The sequence below is a fragment of the Neophocaena asiaeorientalis genome, unplaced genomic scaffold, assembly GCF_003031525.2.
Source record: "Neophocaena asiaeorientalis asiaeorientalis breed wild unplaced genomic scaffold, Neophocaena_asiaeorientalis_V1.1 scaffold105, whole genome shotgun sequence".
NCBI classification, from domain to species: Eukaryota; Metazoa; Chordata; class Mammalia; order Artiodactyla; family Phocoenidae; genus Neophocaena; species Neophocaena asiaeorientalis.
Genome location: NW_020172162.1, coordinates 1,908,480 through 1,935,608, shown reverse-complemented (window position 1 = coordinate 1,935,608; position 27,129 = coordinate 1,908,480). Strand labels below are relative to the sequence as shown.

Below are 27,129 nucleotides of genomic sequence, written 5' to 3'. Positions count from 1 at the left end.
TTTGATTAATCTGTACTTTTCATTTCTTTAATATACTAGGTATAGATCTCTGTACTATTTGACGCCTTAAATTAGTAAGTAAATTTAAATAAAACCTGAAAATCCAGGTTTATTAATAAGACAAATAAAGGGCATAATTTTGCTAAACTTTTTTCTTTGCAGCATTCTAATAGAATTCCTGTATAGCAGGGGGTAAAAAGGATAGGACAGCGAGCATGCTTCGGTGAGGCCCATTTTATCTTTGGAAGCCTCAAAACCATCTTAGGATGTAGGGATCATTATCTGATTTTACACTCAGGAAACTGAAGCTGAGGAATTTTTTTTTTTTTTTGCGGAACACGGGCCTCTCACTGTTGTGGCCTCTCCCGTTGCGGAGCACAGGCTCCGGACGCGCAGGCCCAGCGGCCATGGCTCACGGGCCCAGCCGCTCCGCGGCATGTGGGATCTTCCCGGACCAGGGCACGAACCCACGTCCCCTGCATGGGCAGGCAGACTCTCAACCACTGCGCCACCAGGGAAGCCCCAGCTGAGGAATTTTAAATCACTTGCTCAGGGGCACACATATGAAATGTGGAACAACTAGTGTCCAGACATAGTTGAGACTTACAAAGAAAATATAATTTTATTTATAAAAATTAAGTTTACAGAATTTTCAAGACATAAGTATCACATAAAGTGAAGTCCACTTTGACCAAACCTAGAAAATCTCTAACTGGTGATATTCTTTAAAGGTTGACTTTCATACAGATTGTTGGAAAACTTTAGTTCTTTTTCATCTGTAATTTGATTACCACAGACTCAAAATAACTCTAAATCCAATGATGGAATTTTAGTGGTAAAAGTAAAATAGGTCCAAAAGTAGTTTAGAGATCCATTACAGACCCCAAAATGTGTCATTTCTGTCATTTACATGGCAGTTTACTTTAGCCTCTGTGTTCCTGAAATCCAGGTGCTTCATATTAGCCAGTATTCTAGAGATGAGGTTAATGGCAGGAAGTGCTTCAAAAATGTAACTAAAATGTTATTGAGATAAGCACACGTAAACAGATGTGATTAAGGAGGATATCTGTTTAAAAAGACTTGTAAAGTGACTGTGAAATCCTTAGGCATTGGTATTTAGGTTGTATAGTAAAAATTAGGCACATAATTTCTGTTTTTCAAGAAGCAGTGGATTCATAAGTGTTATCCTGCCAATATGCCACATGTAAGAAAAGGTTGTCTCATTCATTCATTCAAGTTCATTTGTTCACAAACATTGCATGCTATGCCTGATACTGTGCACAGGGGATGCAAGTGGTTATTAATATGGTACATCATCCTTTAAAAGTTTATAATCTAGAGGTGGAAAGATATTAATCAAATAAGTACACAAACAAATTTTAAATCACAACTGTGATTGGTGCTGTGAAGGAGAGGTATGTAGTGCAATAAAGCCTAATTCCTCTAAGGGGAATCTGATCTAGCTTAGTAGGGCAGAGAAGCCTTCTTTGATGAAAGTGTCATGTCTTTTGAGGTCTGACAAGTGGATAGAATTAAGGTAGGCAAAGAGTCATGAGAGGACCTTTGAAGGCAGAGGGGACATTGTAAGTATGAGGACAGCCTGTTGGTCTTGAGCACAGAGTTGGGGGCAAAATAAATATTTTGCTTATTTTTCTTTTGGGTTATTTATCTGATTTAAAAAAAATTATTTTTATAGATATTAACCATTTTTCTGTCAAACACTTTGTAAAAAATAATCACAACTATAAAATTTGTCTTGATTTTTTATGGTATCTTTCTGTAAAAAATGTTTACAAACCATTCCATTGGTTTATTTGTATTTTCATGTGGGATCTTCCCAGACCGGGGCATGAACCCGTGTCCCCTGCGTCAGCAGGCGGACTCTCAACCACTGCGCCACCAGGGAAGCCCTATTTGTATTTTCTTATAACAGTATTATTTTTATTTGATCTTAGTCTTCTGATATCTGCTGGGACAATTCACTCCTTACCTTTTTTTCAGTCTTTTCATGCTTAGTAAGTGGAAATACATTTCTGTTTTAATTTTGGTAGAATTCACCTTTTTATATCATTAAATCTTCCTACATAAGAACATGGTACATCTTTTTTGTTTGTTTTTGTTTTTGGCTGCGTTGGGTCTTCGTTGCAGTGCGCGGGCTTCTCATTGTGGTGGCTTCTCTTGTTACGGAACATGGGCTCTAGGCACGGGCTTCAGTAGTTGTGGCTCGTGGGCTCTAGAGCGCAGGCTCAGTAGTTGTGGTGCACGGGCTTAGTTGCTCTGCGGCATGTGGGATATTCCTGGACCAGGGCTCGAACCCATGACCCCTGCATTGGCAGGCGGATTCTTAACCACTGCACTACCAGGGAAGCCCAGGTACATCTTTCTTACTCAGATTTTGTTTTATGTTCTCAAATAGGCCCTGTGCCTTTCTTTTTAATTTATTTCTAGGTGTTTTTTAGATTTTGTTTTTCTTTATTTCATTTCCATTTCTAGATATTTATTTATGGCATCAACCCAAAAAACAACACCTCTTGCTGTCATTTTTATCAGCCATTTCTTGTTTGCTTTATCACATTGCTAGTATTGCATTGCCAAGACAGTATTGAATGATAAACGTTACTAGCAGGATTCAGCCTTTTTTCCCAGCTTTTTCCTTAGCCTTTGGGGATCCTTAGGCTCGTTGGTCCTTAGGCTCATGTCTACCCAGAGGGGAGAATATTGCAGAGGGTTTGTAGCTCCTCCATGTAGGTCCTCCCTGCCTACTCACCCCAATAGGTGCCTTAGCTCAGGAGAGCCACTGTGTTGGGTATGAGATAGATTTGGGAGTAGAAGGGAGAGGGGGAAGCGTTAAGCTTCCATGCTCCCAGAATCCTCTCCATGTATAGTTGTTATTTTGCTGTTTTTTCATGTAAAGAATTATATGGCAGTAATCCTTGGGGCAAGGTGTCTAATACTTAATTCACACTCTAGCCGTGGCGGTACATGCTACAATGAATATTAAGACATCTGTGCTTAAAAACAGGATTTGTATCTTATATGTAAAGACAAGAAAGTAGAGAATGGATGCTCAGTTCTCAAAATAACTTCACTTCTGATCCAAGTGAAGGTAACAGTTATAAAATGATAAATAACTTGCAAGTTGAAGGCATATCATTCATTTTCACCTTTCTGTATATAAATTTAAGGTCAGCTTATGAAGGTAATTTCTTTCCAGAGTATTTTTTTTTTCTCTCTCTTTTTTTTTTTTTTTTTGCAGTATGCAGGCCTCTCACTGTTGTGGCCTCTCCCGTTGCGGAGCACAGGCTCCGGACGGGCAGGCTCAGCGGCCGTGGCTCATGGGCCCAGCCACTCCGCGGCATGTGGGATCTTCCCGGACCGGGGCACGAACCCTTGTCCCCTGCATTGGCAGGCGGACTCTCAACCACTGCGCCACCAGGGAAGCCCTCTCTTTTTTTTTTAATAGATCTTTATTAGAGTATAATTGCTTCACAATACTGTGTTAGTTTCTGTTGCACAACAAAGCAAATCAGCCATATGCATACACATGTCCCCATATCCCCTCCCTCTTGAGCCTCCCTCCCATCCTCCCTATCCCACCCTTCTAGGTCATCACAAAGCACCGAGCTGATCTCCCTGTGCTGTGCTGCTGCTTCCCACCAGCCAGCTATTTTACATTCAGTAGTGTATATATGTCCATGCTACTCTCACTTCGCCCCAGCTTCGCCCTCCCACCCCATGTCATCAAGTCCATTCTCTATGTCTACCTCTTTATTCCTGCCCTGCAACTAGGTTCATCAGTACTGTTTGTTTGTTTTTTTTTTTAGATTCCATATATATGTGTTAGCATACGGTATTTGTTTTTCTCTTTCTGACTTACTTCACTCTGTGTGACAGACTCTAGGTCCATCCACCTCACTACAAATAACTCAATTTCGGTTTTTATGGCTGAGTAATATTCCATTGTATATATGTGCCACATCTTCTTTACCATTCATGCGTTGATGGACATTTAGGTTGGTCAGAGTATTTTAAACATTTATTAAACAGCTAAGGAGAATTCCTTCTTTAGTAAACGCAGAGAAGAAGTTGAGCCTCTGTACTGTGCTTATATCTTTGTGTTCATCACAATGCCATACACATAATAGGTACTCAGTAAATACACAAACTGTATAACAAACTAAGGAAGGTCTCATTATCTATGAAGGTGGTGGTCATTCTGGTCTCATAATAAATTAGACTGTAACATTCATACCATACATTTTTACTACAGAATTCTGGGCTGGATTTTCTGTTGAGTAAACTATCATTCTCTACTGTTGCCCTAACCACTCTCAACCACTGTGCCACCAGGGAAGCCCTTTGTTCTTCTTAAGATTGCTTTGGCTATTCAGGGTCTTTTGTGGTTCCATATCACAAAATTTTAGGATCAGATATTCTAGTGGGTTATTTTTTTGAGATATAATTCACATCCATAAAATTCACCCCTTTAAAGTGTACAGTTTTAGTATTTCACAATTGTGCAGCCATCACCACTATCTAATTTCAAAATATTTTCATCACCTCAAAAAGAAACTCCATACCCATTAGTAGTCACTTCTCTTCCCTCCTCTCCCTGGCCCCTGGCAACTACTAATTTACTTTCTGTTTCTGTGGATGTGCTACATGGACGTATAAATGGAGTCACATCATATGTGTCTTTTTGTGTCTGCGTTCTTTCATGTGGCATAATATTTTCAAGGTTCATCTGTCTTGTAGCATGTAGTACTTCATCCTTTTTTTAACTAAGTAACTTTCCATTGTATGGATACATCACATTTCGTTTAACCATTCATCAGGTTGATGAATATTTGGGTGGTTTCCACTTTAGGGCTGTTATGAAGAAAGCTCCTATGAACATTTATGTACAAATTTGAGGGTGGGCATATGTTTTCACTTTTCCTGAGTATATACCTAGGAGTGGAACTGGTGGGTCGTATGATAACTCCACATTGAGCCTTTTGAGGAACTGCCATATTGTTTTCCAAATTGGTTGTACCATTTTACATTCCCACCAGCAATGAATGAGGGTTTCGGTTTCTCCATGTCCCTGCCAACACTTGTTATTGTACATCGTTTTGATTAGTTATCCTAAGTGGATATGAAGGGGTATTTCATTATGATTTTGATTTGCATTTCCCTAATGACTAATGATGCTGAGCGTCTTTTTATGTGCTTACTGATGGTTTGTATATCTTCTTAGGAAAAATGTCTCTTCTTTGCTTATTTTTAAATTGGGTTGTCTTTTCATTGTTGAGTTGTAAAAGTTCTTTATATATTCTGGATCCTAGACCTTTACTAGATATATGCTTTATAAATAGTTACTTCTGTTCTGTGGGCTGTCTTTTTACTTTCGTGGTCATGGCCTTTGAAACACAGAAGTTTTTAGTTCTGATGAAGTCCAGTTCTTTTTGTTGTTGTTGTTACTTATGCTTTTATGTTATCATATCTAAGAAAACCTTGCCTAATACTAAGTGATGAAGATTTCCTCTTATGTTTTCTTCTAAAGTTTTATAGTTTTGGTTCTTTCATTTAGGTGTTTGATCCATTTTGAGTTAATTTTTTGTATATGGTGCAAGGTAAAGGGGTCCAACTTCATTCTTTTGTATGTACATATTCCAGTTCTCCCAGCGTGATTTGTTGAAGACTTCTCTTTCTCTCATTGGATTGTCTTAGCACTCTTGTTGAAAATTAGTTGTCCACAATGTGTGGATTTGTATCTAGAGTCTCAATTCTATTCCACTGATTATATGTCTGTTCTTGAATTCTGTAGCTTTGTGTAGTAAGTTTTGAAATCAAGAGGTATGAGTCCTCCATCTTTGTTCTTTTTTTCAAGATTATTTTGGCTATTCTGGATCTTTTGCATTTCCATATGAATACTAGGATCAGCTTGTCAGTTTCTACCAAAAAAAAGACAATTAGGATTTTGATAGGAATTGTATTCAATATGTAGATCAATTTCTGGAGTGTTGCTATCTTTTTTTTCTTTTTGGCTGCACCACACAGCTTGCAGGATCTTAGTTCCCTGACCAGGGATCGAACCTGGGCCCACAGCAGTAAAAGCCCATGTCCTAACCACTGGACTGCCAGGGAATTCCCTGGAGTATTGCTATCTTAACAAACAATATTAAGTCTTCCAATCAGTAAACACAGGATTTTTTCCCATATATGTAGGCCTTCAATGATGTTTTGTAGTTTTCAGTGTACAAGTTGCCCGCTTCTTTTGTTAAATTTATTCCTACGTAATTTTTTCTTTTTGATTCAGTTTTTATTATCATTTTTGGACTTTTTGCTAGTGTGTATAAATAGTATTGATTTTTTTGTATATTGATCTTGTCCAGTAGCCTCATTGAACTTGTTTCTTACTTCTAACAGTTTTGGGGGGGTTTTTTGGTTTGTTTGTTTTTTTTTGCTGCTTCCTTAGAATTTTCCATATAGAAGGTCATGTCACTACAAATGGAGATAGTTTTACTTCTCCCTTTCCAGTTCGAATGCCATTTACTTCTTTTTCCTGCCTCATTTCCCTGACTAGAACCTTCAGTACAGAATCAAAATAAAAGTGGCAAAAGCAGACATCCTTGTTTTATTCCTGATCTTAAGGGGGAAGAAAGCTTACGGTCTCTCATTATTGAGTATGATGTTAGCCTGTAAGTTTCTCTTATATGCCCTTTATAAGATTGAGTTCCGTTCCCTATATTTTGTTGAGTATTTTTATCATGAAAGGGTGTTGGATTTTGTCAGGTGCTTTTTCTGTGTCTATTCAGGTTCTTATGTGGGTTTTTCCCCTTTATTCTATTAATATGATGTATTACATTGCTTGATTTTCTTTGTTGAACCAACCTCGTATTCCTGGGATAGATACCAGTTAGTCAGATTATATAACATATGTAGCTGGGTTTGGTTTGATGGTTTCTTTCTTTTCTTTTTTTAATTTATTTACTTTTTTAAATTTTTGGCTGCTTTGGGTCTTTGTTGCTGCATGTGGGCTTTCTCTAGTTGCAGCAAGCAGGGGCTACTCTTCATTGCTGTGCGCAGGGTTCTCTTGTTGCGGAGCACGGGCTCTAAGTGCATGGGCTTCCGTAGTTGCAGCACGCAAGCTCAGTGGTTGTGGCTCACAGGCTCTAGGCGCTCAGCTCAGTAGTTGTGGTACACGGGCTTAGTTGCTCCGTGGCATGTGGGATCTTCCTGGACCAGGGCTCGAACCCGTGTCCCTTGCATTGGCAGGTGGATTCTTAACCACTGTGCCACCAGGGAAGTCCAAGTTCGCTGGTTTCTTGTTGAGGATTTTGTGTCTATATTCATAACGATTGTTGGTCTCTAGTATTCTTATCTTGTATGTCTTCATCTGGTTTTGATATCCAGGTAATACTGGCCTCATAGAATGAGTTGGGTAGTGTTCCCTCTTCTAGTTTTTGGGAGAGTTTGTGAAGGATTCGTGTTAAATCTTGAAATAATTGGTAGAATTCACCTGGGAAGCCATCTGGTTCTGGGTGTTTCTTTGTGGGAAGTTTTAAAAATTAATAATTCTGTCTCTCAACAGTTTTTGCCAGTGTTCTCATTGCTTTTATGGAAGATAGGATATTTGAAGTCCTTACTCCATCATTACTGATGACATCACCACTTCTAATAATTCTTAACCTCCAAATTTAGATAGGTAGATTTTGTAGAAATTTGGGAAAGAGAATAAAGACTGAGGAGTTTTCTAAGGTTTTTTTTTAATCTGTTCTTTCTAATTATTTCTAAATACAAAAATTTTAACTTAATGTATTGCTTAAGAACATGAATATTGCTATAAATGATAGATGATTATTACTTTTTCTAAAAGTTGTCTATCCTTGATTATTTTGGAATTTTTTTTCTACATAGGTTCTTCAGTAAAGAACTTTGAAAAATTTGTAGGAATTGAATCTGTAACTTTCATTAATATACCAAGTGGTTAAGATGGAGAAGTTTCATTTAGGGAAGTATATCCCAATTAGCTGTGATTTGGGGCATTCACTTCACATCTCTGGACCTCAATTTTATCATTCGTAGAATAGGGATAATAATATTTCATAGGGTTGTTAATGAAAATTAAATGTAATACTTTTTGATATTATGCCTGGCACATAGGAAATAATTTACAAATTATTTGCTGTAATTATTATTAGATTTTATTGCTTTGAATTATCTTATCAGTGATGATAGGGATTGCTATACCCCCTATGACTGCTATAACATATGTGACAAATAGTTCACTCCATTTATCAATATATTTCTGGTCTTAGTGTAGTCTTCTCTGTGAGGCTCTGTCTGGTCCCCCAAATCTATTACTCATTACTGCCAAGTACTCACATAACCTACTCTTTCTGTTTCAGTTCCCTATTTCTTTACCACTTTCTTTCAATTTTCTAGACAAAATACCTTGGAATCTCTTTTGATTAGTTTCTTAGAATTGTACAGTACCAGAACCATTTGCATTTATCACTTTCTTGCCATTTGCACTAATTTCAGTTACTGTTAATTTGATTTTCATGAAACAAAGCTAGACTCCTACCAAATAGCATCATGTATTGTTCCCCAAAACATGCTTGATATTTTTATTTTCTTACTCTGTTCACTCCTGCTGGGAATAGCCCCTATTCCCAGAATGCTTCTTAACTCAGCTCAAATGTCACTTCCCCCAAGAAGTCTTTCTTGATTTCTCTGTATGTGCCCCAGCTCTTCATACCATGTATAAATTATTTCTTCTTTCTCTGAATTTTGTTTTAAAACATTCCCTTCTGCCTCTTATTATGGCAAATGTAATTATACATTAGGAGGAATCCTTAGGAATCATCTAATTCAGCCCCCTAATTTTAGAAAGCTTGCACAAAACTCTTGCCCAGATGTTTAGCTGGATACTTAATGGCAGAGACAAGAAGAGTAGAACTTGAGTCTTGGATTTCCAGCCTGGTTCTTTTTCTACATGGAACATTGTAATATAGACATTTCTTAAGCTATTTTGCAGTATTTCAGCATGGATCTGTTGGAGTCTATGTGATTTCTCTGTAAGATGTAACCTGTGAATTACTGGAGGTCAAGGAATTGTTTCATTTCTCTCTGTATCTTTATAGAGGTTTCTTAGAGACTGTTTCCTGCTAGAATGAATGAATGAATAATACTTTGCTTTAGAATTAATTAATATTCTTAATGTAAGATTCTAATGATATTCCCTTAGACACCTTTTAAAAGAAATCGGTAAATTGAGGCCTGTAGGGGGCAGCCCAACACAGCAGATTTTGATTGCCCTTGCTAAATAAGCTAGCTTCTACTCTCTGGGGTTGTTTTAGTCTTAAATTGCTTCCTATGTGGATTTTTGAAAAATGAAAGCAACTATTAATTATAAGCTTATTTGGCGGGTATATTTTTTTAAAATTGTCTTGTATAAGAATGGGAACTTTTTGATGCAGATGATTTGCTGTTTTGTTTTTAAGGCGTTGGATATATATTAGAGCTTCTTAAAAATTTGCTTCGTTTATTATTTCCAAAATAACACAGATAATGTAATGGCAAATGTTGTCCTTAATTTATTGTTAAAGAAGTTAAAATATGCAAATTAATAGTATTATCCCAAAGTACTAAAGTTATTATTAAATGAAGTCAACATTTTCTTATTACTAATTTGTTACACTAAGCTAAGTCATTGTTTCATTTAATATTTTCAAGAATAAAAAACATTGCTGGTAATTAAAGTAAGCTATAGAGAAACGCCAATAATAGCTAACATTTATTGAGTACTTTGTGTGCCAGGTACTATTTGAAATACTACTTTACATGTATTAGTTCATTTACTTCTCACTAGAGTCCTCTGGGACATATGCTGGTACTGTCCCTATTGTATGGATGAAGTAATTGGTTGGTTATTGAAAATTGCCTAGGGTCACTCAGGAAGTGGAAGAGCTGGGGTTTGAACCCAGGCAGTCTGGCTCCAGAGCTCTCACTCTTAATCACTATTCCTTTGATACATTGTTGAGTTCATTGCTTTTATTTTCTTACTCCTTTCTATCACAACTTTCCATTTGAGACTGTTTTCCAGTTTTTACACACATCAGGCTACTTATTACTCCACCCTTTCTGTTGCTTCCTGCCTTCAGTCCTTTTTTACTTCTTCTTCTTCTTCTAATAGAGAAAATGCATGGACAGAAAGTAAAAACATGACCTCCTCCCTTTAGTGTGAAGAGATTGAAACAGATAGCTAAAGCTGTGCGGTTTTCTTTCTCTTTTATTTACAGAATGTTCTTTTTCCAGTTACCAATTAAGCGATTTTTAGTGATCACATTAAAGCATAAACTCTCAAATTTAGGAATAGAATGAACTTCACTCCCCTGCTTAAGCATGTAGTACTATGGGGTAATTTTAAGAACTGAAAGATTAAATACCTCATTTTAAAAAGATAGACAGGGCTTCCCTGGTGGCACAGTGGTTGAGAGTCTGCCTTCCGATGCGGGGAACACGGGTTCGTGCCCCGGTCCGGGAGGATCCCACATGCCGCGGAGCGGCTGGGCCCGTGAGCCATGGCCGCTGAGCCTGCGCGTCCGGAGCCTGTGCTCCGCAACGGGAGAGGCCACAGCAGTGAGAAGCCCACATACTGCAAAAAAAGAAAAAGATAGGCAAATTTTGATAAGATGGTCTTAATTATTTCACTAAAAATTATATTTTAGATCCCTCCATAAAAAATTATTAGTTTGATAACATGCTTATATTTTATTATGGTATTCTAATATATGTAAAAATTAACATTACTGTCAGTTATTCTTGTGTATTTTCTTTCTCATTCTCTCCTTTTGATAATTTCAACTCTCCTTAAACACTCTGAGAATATGAGTAGATATGGTAAAAATAAGTTGAACTCCAGTCAGTTTGAAACTTGAAAAAAGCTTAGGTTAACTGTGAGATGACATAGAAAATTATAATTTGGCTAAAATGAAAATAGAGTTGTTTCATACCTAAGTATTCAATAGTATTTATATCACAAAATAAGATCTTGGTGTATAACTCTTTTAAGAAAATATTTTCAATTCAAGTTTACTCCTTGGTTTATTATTATTATTTATTTATTAAGGCACCTCATATTACAGTTAATATTTGAGTTTCTTGGAGGAATTGTCAACCATATGCCATGGATAACCTACACCTTAGGATGGTCAGCTGCTGCTTTAATGGGTTGATTTACAGCCTTCCCATCTTTTTCTAACTGACATGGGTTTTAGTTTCCTGATTTACTGCTGGCCTAATGAGGTCTTGGCAGATGTTAAGCTCAGTCCCTGTCTAAAGAACGTTTTTTTCCTTCAGAAAGTTTTCTACTACCCATATCATCTGTGTGTGTCATTATCACATTTTTCTTTCAGTCCCTTTCCATCTCAGAGAATGCCAACATCCAGAAATGATGCCCTATAGGGTGATCATTTAATCTATTGACAATTTCATGGTGTAAGAAAATTTGCTTAATCACTTATCTATTCCAATAGTGAAAACTACCTTCTGATTTTTTTTTTCCTGTTCTTCTCATAAATGATTTTCATATAACAGGCCAGAACACACAACACCTGTCCGTTAAGAACAGAATTACTAGGCTTTGATTCTTAGTAGTGGTTCCTTCTTTTGGGTAAATATGAGAATTGCTTTTGGTCTAATTACTCATACTTTTAAAATAACTACTTACTAATAATTTCAAGTAGGTAATGTATGTGTGATTATTTAGGAATATTAGAAGGAAAAAGCAATCTAAAAATACACAGGCTAATATCTTATTCTTTATTTCTGGCCTGAACCTAGAAAATTTTGTTTGGCATTTTATATCCTGGTATATTACTCTTTGATGAAGTTTGTGTCTTAGTTGTTGAGTCATACCCATTTTTTTTTTTTAATTTTGTTTTTAATTTTCAAGGTTTTGCGGGGATTTATATATTTTTGCTTCATAATCCATGCAGGTTGTTTATAATAATAAGACAAGTATTAAGGAGATCATGTAAATACAGAGATATATGTGTAGATATATTGATGCATGCATCAATTGTATTGCTATTACATATAGATGCAGATCTTGATATATACATATTTGAAATTTCTAAATTGTTGGCTAGGCAAGTTGCTCCTTTTGCAGATCGTTTGTGATACATTAAAATGTTAATTCTCAGTTAAGAAATATAATCTAAACTATACTAAACAGTCACTTGCGTCATCTTTTGATGCCTTGGGAGCATTTTATAGAATATATCTTGTCTCAAACAGGATGTGTCTTTCAAAGGTCTGTTTCAAACAACCCTGTAAATGTAAAGGAATGTCAATGCTGGTTCAAAGAGCCACTGTTTGAGTGTGTTGCTTAGAGTGGGTAGTGGATAGGGAGGGCTCTCTAACAATGGAATGATGAGTCTTGATCACAATTAAGTTCAACAGGATTGGATCTACATTTGGCAGCCATATATGAAGAGACCATATGTCTACCTTGGGCGTGATCTTTTCATGAAAGTCACCTATCTGTTATGTTGTGACACAGTTATGTGCACGACTTAAATTAATTAAAATCGTATGAATTGTAAAATTCATACAATTTTGAAATTGTATGAATTAGTAAGCTGAGGATTTCAAATGATTATTGAATTCCCTGATGAGTGATTTGCGTATTAGATGTGTGGCTGAGTTAATGTGCACAAAACTTTGAGAAGTCAAACTAATATGTTACTTATTACTAAACTTCATGAACCATATTTACACCATATTAAATCTGTCTTCAAAACATTCGTGTAAATGGATATACATTTCAAATGTAGAAAATTAACAAACTAAGAAATAACATGTCTTCAAAACTAAAGACTCAAAATGTTAAGAATACATACTGCCTTGGATTTCTGTTTGTCTAGGTATTTCAAAGCATAGATAAGAGAAACGTTGGTTATTTCATGTATATGAGAAGAAAGAATTTCTCCTGTTAGTTTAAAATTTGAAAGAAATAATGTATTTCAGTAGGCACTTCTGTCCTTTTAGTCTTTCCTTCCTTCCTTTTCTTTTCCTCCTCCATTTCTCTTTTTCTTGATCTTTCTGTCCCACCTTTTCCTTTTACAGAACCCCTCCTTTTCTCTGCCTCACTAATCTGAGAAGTTTTTACTATGTAATAAGCATTTCCTTTTTTTTTTTTTTTTTTGCGGTAGGCAGGCCTCTCACTGTTGTGGCCTCTCCCGCTGCGGAGCGCAGGCTCAGCGGCCATGGCTCACGCGCCCAGCTGCTCTGCGGCATGTGGGATCTTCCCGGACTGGGTTACGAACCCATGTCCCCTGCATTGGCAGGCAGACTCCCAACCACTGCGCCACCAGGGAAGCCCAGCATTTCCTATTTTAATTAAAGTTTTGAAGTTTACTTTTAAAAGCAGAGCTTTACTAAAGGAAAAATACCTCTGTTAGCTTACATTTAAAATCCTTTTCATCATGGTGAGGGTAATTATCTGTTACTTCTAAGAAGTAAGCCACAGCTAATTTCTGACTGCATACATGTTTAAAGTAACTTAGCCTTGGGACAGTTCTGACGTCTGCTTGTGTAATGCAGCATTCGTACTCTTCACTAGGTGTTCGTTTTAGCTACAGATGCTTCATATAAAACAGGGTAGAGTAGCTTTCAAAAGGATCTACACATCAAAGTATAACTAGAACTCTGGTTTTTACGTTGCTTAAGGAATCCTTAATGGAGTAGAAATAACAAATTTGCTCTTCCCTCTAACACATTATTGTTTTAAAAACTTTTTTACTTCCATGCCTTCCTGAGTCATATCACATATAATTGAATAGATTTATTACTTCGGAATGTTTTAACAATGTCCACATTAAATAATATAGTAATTTATGTTCTGTGTAAAGAAGGCTTTCTTTAATTGTAATTAATTCTGGGGAATAATGATCTGCTTTTGGAACAACAAATAAAATTCCTTAAATAAAGGACTATATTTTAAGTTGAAATACACACTCTTTCACCCATTTTGTAGGTCAGCTGATAACTCTTCATAAGTGTCATGATAATAGCTTTTAGCCACAGTTTATTCTCTTCTGCCTCACCACAGTCTGCCATTTCTCAGCTGGATAAACTGTCACTTAAGTTACACAAGAATTAATCTTCGCTCTCTATGGTCCTCTTAGACCCTTATTTAAAAAAATCACCACTTCAGTGTACTAAATAGCAAAATGTTTATGCTATTTTAAAACTCCCATTGTGGAAAGAAACCTGCAATTTTGACTTGCTGAATTGGTGGTATTGGAAAATTATCTTGAACTAAAATTCTGATGGGATATTAGCCCACTTTGGATTCTATAGACAGTCCTTTCTTCATATATTGTGTTCCAAAAATTTGGATCTATAAAGGAGATAGGACTTGTATTATAAGTTAAAAAAAATTCCTAGGATAGGCTACATAATTAGTAATGAAATTGAACTATGATATTGGTACTGTAAAGCCTAACCTGCACTTAGAATATCATTCCTTTACCATTCTAGATTCTAAGTCGAGAATCTGTGAGAGGAAGAGCCCCTCTTATTGCAGAGTCCCTCCTCTCCATTCGGGTCTCAGAAGCGTGGGTTGGAATCAGAGGTTCCAAGCTAGCAGGAAGGAAGTAGGTAGATGAGGAGTTCCCCTCCTGCCCTGACTGGTGGAGTGGGTTCTGGGAAATCTCAGAAATAATAGACGTAATGAATCTACAAGCTGGGCAACAGTTGATCAATAAGGACATTTTTTATGATCCAGACACCCTATTTGGTAAGATAGATTAATTATGTTTTATATAACCCTTTATTATTAAATTCTGAACTCATTTTAGTAAATCCCCCCACCCCACCCCCGCCGCACACGCATGCTTTAAACTAGGTTTTATAATTTCAAAACTTTCGGGCTTCATTTTAAGCATCAGAACACTATTTTAAATGAGTTAAACAAATTAAGGCAGAGTTATTTAAATTCCCAAGGCAACTTTAAAATTGGCACGATGCTATACAACTTTTTAAAGAAAATTTTATAGTTTTTCTGAATTCACGAGGACAGGGATATTTCCCTGATGTTATTGTTTGGAAACTCTTGACTTTAAAATTTTTTAATTTGTGGAGGTGGTATAATTATTGTTTTTTAAGAACTCATGAAACAAACATGGTTTGATGAATAGTTGTAAATCAAACTATGATGAATCTGAATTATCACCCCAGAAGGACCCCCCCCACTGCCCACCCATTTGAGGACTTTTTACATTATGTTTCTTTTTAATAATAGCTTTATTAAAGTATAACTTTGATATCATAAAGTTCACCCTTTTTTTTCTTTTGGCTGTGCCGCATGGCATGCGGAATCTTAGTTCCCCGACCAGTGATCAAACCCAGGCCCCCTGCAGCGGAAGTGCAGTCTTAACCACTGGGCTGCCAGTGAAGTCCTAAAGTTCACCCTTTTAAAGTGTACTATCCATTGATTTTTTTTAAAGAATATTCACAAAATTGGTGCAACCATCACTGTTATGTAATTTCAGAACAATTTTATCACCCCCAAAAGACCCCACACCTGATTAGCAGTCACTCATTCTTCCTTCCTTCCTTCCGTTCAGCCCATGACAAATTCTCCCTCACCTCCAGTTCATGGCAACCACTAATCTACTTTCTCTCTCTGTCTCTCTATGGATTTGCCTATTCTGAACATTTTGTGTAAATGTAATCTTAAAGTATATGGCCTTTTGTGCCTGGCTTCTTTCACTTTCATTGTATTTCCATGGTTCATCAATGTTGTAGCATGTTTCAGTACATTCCTTTTTATGGCCAAGTAATATTCCACTGTTTGGAGATATCACATCTTGTTTATCTGTTCACCAATTGATGGTTATTTGGATTGTTTCTACATTTTGGCTGTTATGGATAAACGTTGCTGTAGACAATAATGTACTTGTTTTTGTGTGGACATATACTTTCAGTTCTCTTGGGTAGATACTTAAGAGTGGAATTGCTGGGTTATGCGATAATTCTATGTTTAATCTTTTGAGGAACTGCCAGACTGTTTTCCAAAGCATGTGCACCATTTTACGTTTCGCTAGCCGAGTACGAGGGTTCCAATTTGTCTACATCCTTGCCAGCACTTGTTATTTTCTATCATTTTAATTATAGCCATCTTAGTGGGTATGAAGGGGTATATCGTTTTGGTGTCAGTTTTCACTTCCCTAATTACTAATGATGTTAAACATCTTTTCATACATTTAGTGGTCATTTGTGTGTTATCTTAGGAGAAATATCTTCAACACCTTTGTTCTTTTTTAGTTGGGTTGTCTTTTTATTACTGAATTATAAGAGCTCTTTATATCTTCTAGACACTAATTCCTTATCAGATATATGATTTGCATATATTTTCTCCCATACCGTAGATTTTATTTTCATTTTCTTAATAGTGTCCTTTGAAATACAGAGATTTTTAATTTTGATTAAATTCAGCTTATTTTTTTCTTTGGTTGCTTGTGCTTTCAGGTTGTCTTGCCAAATCCGAGGCCATAAAGATTTCCTTCTGTGTTTTCTTTCAAGAGTTTTATGGTTTTACTACATTGTTTTTCTTCATATGTTTTTTAGAGTAGTCAAGGGCTATGTTTTTTTAATTTCTTAATCAGCAGATTACTTTCAACAGTGAGATCTGTAAAATATTTATCACTAGTTTTTATTTGCTACTTGTAAAAAATTCACAAGAATTTATGAAATCTGCTTTTGATGATACTTCAGTAGGATAATTTTTTTACGTTATTTGTATCAGAAACAAAAATATCAACATCCCCATATTATAAACATTATTTAGCATTCACTGTAAAACCTACAGACCTTGCTCAGAGGACTGAGGATCTTGTAGAGCTTCATAGCTCCTGGCCCAAGTTTAGAAACACTTTTCTAGTGGATAAGACACTTGACTGGACATCAAGAGAACAGAATTTTAATTCTGAGGTCAACACAACCTCTTTTACCCAGATGTTTCTTCTTGCTACCTGGATTTCTATATTTGTACAAATTAAAAGTGCTGCATAGTTATTTTATGTAATTATACCATAAAGATAGAAATAATATGAAAGTATCCTTTGATTCTTTAGTCAAAAACAGTTTATTAATTACATTACTCTTATAGTAGCCTACCTTTTAGTATGGCTTTTAGGTAAAATTAGAAAAGATATTTTAAAGCTCTTATAGATAATGAAATTTAAACTATGATTCCCCAGGTACGGTTTTGAAATCTTTCCAGAGAAACCTTAGAAGAATTAAGATAATTATTACTAAACACATCAATCCTAGCACTTTTATAGGAAGCTTTTCAGTTGGCCACTCTACTAATAATTTCAAATAAAACATTTTAAAGCCATATAACTTGTTTTATAAATTAGCTCATAAACAGCATCAAATTGATCTCAATCTTGAGTAAGAGGGATATGGTACTTCCCTGTAACACATTTTATTCAGTGAAAGGATATGAGGAAGACACAAACTGTTGCCTGTATTTGAAGAAAATTTGCCTTAATCATTTATGCGGCAAAATATATTGTGTATTGTCTAGGCAGAAATATAATAAATATAACAATTTAAATAAGACAAAACATAAGCTTCAAACCAGATGTGTGGATACAATTCTGATGGGTACTTTCATTTAAACATAGTCTCAATTAAGACACTGCTGCTTTGAGGATTAAGTGTCCCTGACTATAATAATGACAGCTTTTCAAATGTTAATTATTATTTTTCAGAGTTGTCGGGAATATTAAAAGTGGACTTCAGACTCTGGTAGCATAACTACAGAAAGTGCTTATTTTCAAGCCTCCTATTTCCCTACATAAAGGATAAAAGTAGTCTGATTAAGTGGCACAGACTCCCCCCTCCCGCTGTCCTCCCTGTCCCCCTGCTTCCCACCACCAAAAGGGCTGTTTACTGTAAAGGTCTAAAAGCATTCATTTGAAAATGGCCTGTTCTTTTTACTTAATGAGGTATTGTAATTGTGTATATTCTTAAGCTAATTTTAACATGAGGCTTCTTTTGAAAAGCATGTGATGCAAAATTTGACATGCATGAATATATCTAAGGCCAGATATGCATGTGAAGTTTGAAGCACATATCATGCGTCATTGTTGGTAAAGTCTGTCAGCATATCCTCTATAAACTCCTATTTTCTTTTTCTTTGTGCCACATATTCTAATGAACAAGACTTCAAAGGGAACAACTCATGGTTGGATACCAATTATTTTTTATTCTCTCTGTTTTTGGTTCTGTAAAGACTAGATAGTGTTACCTTTCTTTGGTCCACATTTAACCGTGGTTTTAAAGGGAGAAATGAAAGGAATTAATCATTGTTAATTGCTAACACCTGTTGCACTAGGTGTTTTGTGTATCTCATCTTATTTAATTGTTACAACAGTCATTCAAAAATATATATTATTCCCATTTTTCAGATTTAGAAACAGACTCCCAAAGACTGATGTAATTTGCCTTACGTACCCAGTCAGTTGTGTTGTGAGTTGGGATTCCAACCAAGCCCTTGCTAATTCAATGCATTTGACATTCCATGCTTTATGTGCTAAATTTGTAAGCCACTTTGCTCCCCTTATCCACTGATTTCTCACAGGTACTGTTATATTCCATCTGCCTCTGAATATTTTAGTGGGGAGGGGCATATGGAAGGGAAGGATTGGTGCTGTACTCTGCCTGAAATAGTCTTGTCTCTTTCTCTGTTTTAAAAAAAAATTTCTCCATTTCAAGTCGGAAACTGGAAGACCTATATTCTCTCCTTTGTTTTCATCTTCTTTGGAAACTCCCTACAATTTTATTTAATACATTACATTCTACCACACTTAGCATATTTTACTTTGAACCTACTGGTATATCTTGCACACTTATAAAATGAAATTATGTAACCAGTTTTTTGTTTGATGTTTGTTTGTTTGTTTTTTACTTTTGTTTTTGCTCTAGCTGCCAAAAAGTCCAGAGTTAAAAAGTTTATGCTTGGGCTTTTAAATTTTCTCATAGCACTTTGTACATATTTCTGTTATCACTTAACACTGTTACACATTTGTTTACACATTTGTTTATGTGTGCATTGTTCATCTTTGTATCTACTCTGTATCTACTAGCACAAGTGATACCTTCATAAGTGCTCAACAAATGTTTAATGAATGAAGATTTCTAATGTATTTACCCCTGCCCTCTGGTTGTTAGAGATCCTGGACATGGGTACTACTACTGGGATAATTCTTTTTGTTTGTTTGTTTTGTTGTGTTGTGGCTGGACTCTTGACTGTCTGGGTCTGGGCTGTTTGGGGGCGGGTGGGGAGACAGCCATGAGGACTGTGCCTAGTTGCCAAGAACACAGGGCTTCACTGGACTAGGCAAGAATTTACCCAAAACACGTGAAATCAGCCTAACTCTCTAAAAATAGGAAGTAGGAAGTGCATCTAAGAAGCCAGAGATGAGAGCTGCCAATGGGGTGAAGTGGAATCATAGTCAGGAAGAGAAGATGTGATCAGAAACTGGGAGATTTGGGAACAGGCTAGGAAGCAGAATTTGAAAGGATGTGGAGGGAATGTTTCTGGATGGAGGCTGTGAGCACTCTTAGGGGGTGGGACTAATTTTTGAGTTACTGGATTAAAGGAGAGCTACTCAGGGCTGGTCAGAGAACTTTGTGAGGGGAGTAACCCTGCTCATTTTCTGCTGAATACCTTTAACAACTGCCTGATACAGAAAAGAGGTGAATTAAAGTAAGAATAAACAAATGAATTAAGGAAACAAATCTATTTTCAGATCACACAATCTATCCACATCCCTTATATCCACTCTCTCCATTTTCTTTGCCACCACACAAGTTCTTATCCTCATTATTTCTCAAGCTAACCAGAGAGACTCCCCAATTCTCCAGTCTCTTCCAATTTTAATTTATGTTATAGACTGTAGCAGGATTAGTCCTTTTTTTCCCTCATTCAATTTCTGTAAACTAAAAACAAAAACAGTTCACCCAATTCTCCCACCCCCATACTCCCCGCCTCTGGCAACCACTGATGTGTTCTCTGGATCAGTGAGCTTGGTTTGTTGGCTTGTTGGGTTTTTTTGTTTTTTGTTTTTTGTTTTTGCGGTACGCGGGCCTCTCACAGTTGTGGCCTCTCCCGTTGCGGAGCACAGGCTCTGGACGCGCAGGCTCACTGGCCATGGCTCACGGGCCCAGCCGCTCCGCGGCATGTGGGATCTTCCCGGACCGGGGCACGAACCTGCGTCCCCTGCATCAGCAGGCGGACTTTCAACCACTGCGCCACCAGGGAAGCCCAGAACTCCTTTGATATACTTAAGCAAGTCTTGTAAATCAAATTTTATTTACAAATATAGTAAACCAATTATCCTGACTCTTTCATAGGACTTAAAGCAAAACATACAAAGTAGCCGATGATATCAAAACTTGTTGCTGTACCTGGAGAAATACAACATATATAAAGTATCAATATAATATTTATTTCTTCAGCCCAACCAAGGGCTTAGAATACCAGTCTAAGACTCACTGGACCAAATATTATGGATTCAGTTTACAGCAAGTCAGATCAGAGATCCTGAACCTGGGTACTACTACTGGGATGATTCTATCCAAGCAGTTCTAACAAACGGAGTCCCTTGTCATCATGAGGTATACTGCCTGATGTATCAGTAGGAGACCCACCTACCCCCAGCCTTTTAATTAAGGGCGTTTGTAAGTTTCACAAACAAGTGAATCATCATGCATCTACTGGGCATCTTTTAGGTTGTATCCTTTCTGAATTTTTATGTTTTTCTCTTTCATAACTTTTAATCTCTTTGTTTCAGTGAATAGAATCTCCTTTTCCTATTGGATATGATTCTTTCCTCTTTAAGGTCACTAACTCCATGGTCTGTGAACCAAATGTGTCCAGCTGTAATTTGTCATTTTCAAAAAACTAACATTTCTAACTCATTATATTGATACAATATATACTACCAAAACAACAAAATCAGCCCTAATGCTATGCAGTAACAGTGTGATGACAAGATTAGTATATCTTCTTATCATCCATATTTCATATTACAACTCAATATAAAATACATGTTAGTGTTTAATAAATTTCCTTTGACTGTCAAGTCATGCTTAATAAGAACAGTAACAGCACTTATTGAGCAATTACTGTTCACTAGGCGTTCTTCTAAATGCTTTTCATAAATTAACATGTATAATCTTCACATGAAGTTGTAACAAATGATACAGAAACATCTCTATACATACTCTTCACCCAGTTACCCCAACTGGTGACGTCTTCTATAACTACAGTAAAATATCATAGCCAGGAAAAGTGACGTTGATATAATCCACAAACTTTATTCATATTTCATTAGTTTTGTTCCAACACAAAGGCTACCCTTTTATAGCTCAGCCTCCAACCTCACTTTCTCCTTTCCCTGACCTCTGACAACAACTAATTTGTTCCCCATTTCTAAAATTTTATCATTTTACTAATGTTATGTAAGTATAATCATATAGTACATAAGCTTGAGATTGGATTTTTTCATGTAGTGTAATTCCCTTGCGTTCCATACAATTTGTTGCATGTATTAATAGGTTTTTACATTATTATTACTGAGTAGTATTCTGTGGTATAGATATACCACAGTTTAACCATTCACCTGTCGAAAGACATTGGGATTGTTTTTGCTATGAACAATTGTGTACAATTTTTTTGAGAACATATGTTTGCGCTTCTCTGGAAGTACTCAAGAGTACAATTGCTGGGTCATATGGTAAATGTATGTTTAGTTTTGTAAGAAACTACCTTACCCTTTTCCATAAGAGCTGAACCATTTTACATTTGTACTAGCAATAGTACGAGAGATCTCGTTTCTCCACATGCTCACCAGCATTTAGTATTATTACCATTTTTTATTTTAGACATGCTGGTAGGTGTGTAGGGATGTTGTATTGTGGTTTTAATTTGCATTTCCTTAGTGGCTAATGACATGTCAAACATCTTTTTATTATTTTTTTTTTTTTTATTTATTTTTTTTTTTGTGGTACGTGGGCCTCTCACTATTGTGGCCTCTCCCATTGCGGAGCACAAGCTCCGGGGGCCCAGCCGCTCCGCGGCACGCGGGATCCCCCCGGAGCGGGGCACGAACCCATGTCCCCTGCATCGGCAGGCGGACTCCCAACCACTGCGCCACCAGGGAAGCCCTCTTTTTATTATTAATTAATTTTATTTATTTATTTTTGGCTGAGTTGGGTCTTCGTTGCTGCGGGTAGGCTTTCTCTAGTTGCGGCGAGCGGGGGCTACTCTTTGTTGTGGGGCGCAGGCTTCTCATTGTGGTGGCTTCTCTTGTGGCGGAGCACAGGCTCTAGGCATGCAGGCTTCAGTAGTTGTGGCATGCGGGCTCAGTAGTTGTGGCTCACAGGCTCTAGAGCGCAGACTTAGTAGTTGTGGCGCACGGGCTTAGTTGCTCTGCGGCGTGTGGGATCTTCCCGGACCAGGGCTCAAACCTACATCCCCTGCATTGGCAGGCGTATTCTTAACCACTGCGCCACCAGGGAAGCCCTCAAACATCTTTTCACGTGCTTATTTGCCATATGTATATCCTGTTTGGTGAAATGTCTGTTGGTGTCTTTTGCTTATTTTCTAATTGAATTCTTTGTGTTTTTTACTGTTGGATTTTTAGAGTTCTTTATATATTCTGGATACAAGACCTTAGTTGGATATGTAGTCTTGCAGATATTTTCTTTCAGTCTTGCCTTTTCATCTTCTTCACAGAATCTTTTCTAGAGTAAAAGTTTATTTTGATAAGGGTCCAGTTTATCAATATTTCCTTTTATGGATCTTGCTTTTTGGTGTTAAGTTCTAGACCAACTCTGAATCAAGTCCTAAAGTGACTTTGCTTTTTTTACCCTGCCATATAAAAACATTACAACATAAGCTGAATTTCATGATTCTGGACCTTTTAGCATCTAGATAAGTGAACTTAGAGAAAGTAGATTAAAACTAAAAAGAAATAAAATTTGAGTCTGCTAAATTGGGACAGTATTAAGTTAAAATATTCATTACAGTGCTCTAAAACTGTTGATCGTGGTGGTGGTAATGTTGTGGTGGTAGTGTGTGTTTTAGTGTGTATTTAGGTGGTTGTGTGTACCATGATTGTACTGTGTATATATTTTATCTCAGAAACTCTGCAGTGTAGATATTACCTCCATTTATACTCATGCATATGTGTGCAAACTTGATTCAGTAAAATCTTACAAATTTAACTTAAAATTTTTACAAATTTAGTTCCTCTGCTTCTGTTCAGTATATCTCCAAGGTAAATCAACAGCATAACTTTTTCATACAGGAAAAAGTTATTGGTACAGTGATGATTGGTGCCTAAGTAAAGAAGGGATGGGGCACAGCCAGCCAGTAGCATCCTAATTTTATATACATTTGATGTGCTTAAGAAATGACTAACAGGGGCTTCCCTGGTGGCGCAGTGGTTGAGAGTCCGCCTGCCGCTGCAGGGCACACGGGTTTGTGCCCCGGTCCGGGAGGATCCCACATGCCGCGGAGCGGCTGGGCCCGTGAGCCATGGCCGCTGAGCCTGCGTGTCCGGAGCCTGTGCTCCGTGGCGGGAGAGGCCACAACAGTGAGAGGCCCGCATAACGCAAAAAAAAAGAAAAGAAATGACTAACATATTTAATTTAAAAACTAGCAAGGGCAGTTTCAAATATGACTTTACCAAGTCATATTATTTCTCATGAGAAAGTAATTCTGTTTCTTGAAAGTCCCTGAAATAGTTTGCATATTTACAAATATATGGCTAGATTAAGTGTTGCGGTGTAGCTTTATTACAGTGGCTTTCTTATCTATCAGGCTAAGGTTCAGATTACCATGGATATTGTTAGCATTATCTGGTTTTATGTATATACTAAATCAAAGTTTAAAGAATTCATGTTCGTGGAGTTTTTGTATTTTTAAAATTCTTGCTATATTCAAAAGGAAAATAGCTTTTAAATACTTCCTAGTATAATTTAGTCTTCTCTGCTTAACTCCAACTTAGGTTTAATGAGATCTGTTAAGAAATTTACATGAATTTACCCTTCATTCCCATTGCCCTTTAGAACCTCTGTACAGTAGTTGAATTCCTGATCTGTCTGTGGAGGGCTTTTAAGGATAAGTAACTCAAAATTGAGTACTTTTCATAATCTTTGGTGTAACTTACTCAGACACTTAATGGCTCTTTTCTAACATACTAACTTTTTAAGAATGAGAATATAAGTTTTTTTAATATGATTTTTTTAAATTAATTAATTTATTTTTGTCTTTGCTGCTACATGCAGGCTTTCTCTCGTTGTGGCGAGCGGGGGCTACTCCTTTGTGGTGTGCGGGCTTCTCATTGCAGTGGCTTCTCTTGTTGCGGATCACAGGCTCTAGGTGCGCGGGCTTCAGTAGTTGTGGCTCACAGGCTTAGTTGCTCCGCGGCATGTGGGATCTTCCTGGAGCAGGGCTCAAACCCGTGTCCCGTTCATTGTCAGGCGGGCTCTTAACCACTGCGCAACCAGGGAAGCCCGAGAATGCAGGTTTTTAAAGGCACTCGAATAAATGTTAAACAGAAAGTGTTTATTCGATTTTTTATTGGGGTATCTTAATAAAGGTTTTTATTATTTGAAAAACAGCAGTTTACTTTGATGAGAGTTTTCTTGGTTACCATTCTACAGAATTTACTTAGAATATGTGGGCTTTCCCCCTCCCCGCAAGCAAATAGCATTATAAAGGTTGTTGAAGTTATACCTTTATTATAACTGCTCCACTTTGGGAGAGAGTTGAAAAAAGAGAAGTACAGGGAAATTACAGGCCATTTTTTCTAGGAATGGGAATAGGGGAGAATTTCTGTTTTTTAATATGTGGCTGAGACTACTCAGCCTTTCCTGTTTAGCATATTTTTTCAAATTATTATAATATATATTATATTATTAGAGCTAAGCCACCTCGTAGTTTTGTCACTAAGTAGGGGGCGAATGAATCTTGAAAAGATTTATTTGGCTTTGCTGAAAACCTTAGTATTTTCAGATCAGAGCATGGATGATACATTTTAACTTTTTTTAAACTGGGGGTACAGTCCTGCCCCTCCTTTTCTACTGACCGGGGCCTAGTTGTCATCACATAGGCTTGCATTACTCAGCCTCTCACCGATCATGCTGATGTTACCTCTTCACCAAGTCATTGTACACAGAGCTGCTTTCCATCAGTCTTCAGAAAAAGCCTCTTTCATCACGTCACTTCCTTTGCTAAAAAGTCTTAAAAGCCTCTTCATTGCCTGGAAGATAGAAAGCACTAAGTGGGTGGTGGCTATTTTAAATTATTACTGCAGTCCCCTATTCATTTCTTTTTTCTCTGAATTCTTCTAACCTTTATTATCTTCACATAGTTAATCCTTGATTGTGCATGATATCATTCTCAGTTTCACCTGTGGGAAAACTATGAGCTTCCAAAATTGAAGGATATCAATCACACTTTTAAAAAAGATTTTTACTGGTGTATAATTGATTTACAATGTTGTGTTAGTTTCAGGTGTACAGCAAAGTGAATCTGTTACACAAATACATATATCCACTCTTTTTTAGATTCTTTTCCCATATAGGCCATTACAGAGTATTGAGTAGAGTTCCCTGTTCAATCATACTTTTAAAAAATGAAGAGTTCAGTTAGTGAAGTGAATTGCATTATATTCAGTGCATACTTATTAAAATTTTAGTTTTTTTCATACTTTCCATATATGCTCAACTGTATTATTGTAACACTGTTTTTAACATTTATTATGTATTCACTGAACACACAGTGTAAAGCCAGGAGAGGTACTCACATGCTTGCACCACATCTAGCTTTTCTTACATCGTAGTTTATGTCTGCGCTTAAAATCAGATGTTTTTTTTACCAAATCTGGTAAAAGTTATCTTGAAGAAGTTGAGATATATACCTCTGTGATTTAAAAACAAACAAACAAACAGGGACTTCCCTGGTGGTCCAGGGGGTAAAACTCCGCGCTCCCAAAGCAGAGGGCCCCGGTTCTATACCTAGCTGGGAAACTAGATCCCACATGCGTGCCACAACTAATGATAACGCATGCTGCAACTAAACATGCTGCAACCAAGACCCGGTGCAGCCTAAATAAATAAATTAATTAAAAAACGAACAAACAAACCAAAAACTTGTCTTTAATGGCTAGGTATTTGAAATCATTTTCTTATAAAATATAAGGTATTACTCTGTTCCTGTAGGTTTTTACGATTTTTCGTTCCAGGAAGCTTAAAACAAAAACTTAGCATCTTAAAATGAAATACCAATTAAGAGTTGTGGTGGGTATTATTCTCCTTATCATTTACTTATTCCGTTCTTGGCAGTTCTCCTATTCCCAGAATAAACTTAAGAGGTATGGAATGTCCCAGATTTCCAAAGAAACTGGGTGCAAGATCATAGAACTCAAAAACGACAGTGCTATTTATTCATAGATTGGCTGATTCCAGAGCCTCCGCAGTCTGTCGTGGGGAGGCTTCGTCATTGTTGTCGTGTTTCTAGAGAGGGAGTTTGAGAAAATTAAACCTAATTTTTCGAATGGGTAAGACGTTGAAATTCTTAGCAATAAATTATGACATAGTGCTAATAGCAATTGTCAGAGGAAATACATCTACTATTTTGAAATTTGTTGAACCTATAGAAAAGAAAAAATAATAAAACAACTAAGACCATATAATACCCTTCACCTGGATTCACCAGTAATTAACATTTTTTCACATTTGCTGTCTCTTTCTACACACACACTCTTTCTCGCTCCCCTCCCCCAACCATTGGACTGTAGGTTTCAGACATCATGGTACCTTACTCCTAAATACTGGATCATGAATTTCTTAACAATAAGGATATTGTCCTTATAAACATTATCACACCTAAGAAATTTGACATTAATTTAATAATATTATCTAATGTTCATTTCGTGTTTCCCCATTTATTCCAAAAATGTCTTTTATAGCTGATCTTTTTAAATTTCTTTCTCCAATCCACTATTCAGTCAGACTTTTGTGTTTTGTATTTGGTTGTTATATCTT

The 27,129-nt window shown here is 36.7% G+C and overlaps 1 protein-coding gene across 5 annotated transcripts in view; it reads left to right on the top strand.

Annotated features, from left to right (window-relative positions):
• Window positions 1–27,129, top strand: part of ATG5 (autophagy related 5) — a 114,040-nt gene that overhangs the window by 69,859 nt on the left and 17,052 nt on the right. The window lies entirely within an intron of this gene.